Source organism: Cricetulus griseus, chromosome 7 (genome assembly GCF_003668045.3).
Source record: "Cricetulus griseus strain 17A/GY chromosome 7, alternate assembly CriGri-PICRH-1.0, whole genome shotgun sequence".
Lineage (NCBI taxonomy): Eukaryota > Metazoa > Chordata > Mammalia > Rodentia > Cricetidae > Cricetulus > Cricetulus griseus.
This window is the reverse complement of record NC_048600.1, coordinates 129,205,297-129,205,629: the sequence shown is the minus strand read 5'-3', so window position 1 is coordinate 129,205,629 and position 333 is coordinate 129,205,297.

Below are 333 nucleotides of genomic sequence, written 5' to 3'. Positions count from 1 at the left end.
GAGGAGGGAGCAGCAGCGACTGGGAGGCCGGAAAGGATGCAAGCTGAGGCTCCTGGTGTCAAAGGAGCCAGGTCGCATGAGGAACAGAAAGGAAGACCGGATGGTTTTTGTTTGGTTGGGGTTTTCTTGGGGGGGCGATGTGTGTGTGCGCGCGTGTGCGTGTGCGTGAGTTGCTGGGGATCGAACCTAAGATCTGTATGCTAGGCAAGTGTTCATGTGTGGCCTTATTGGAGCACGGAGAGCCTAACAGAGCCCAGGAGGCCCTCCGAGGCAGAAGCCGTGGGTCGACCACGCCCCTCTGAATCCCCGCCCACACACCAAGAAGCCCCGCCC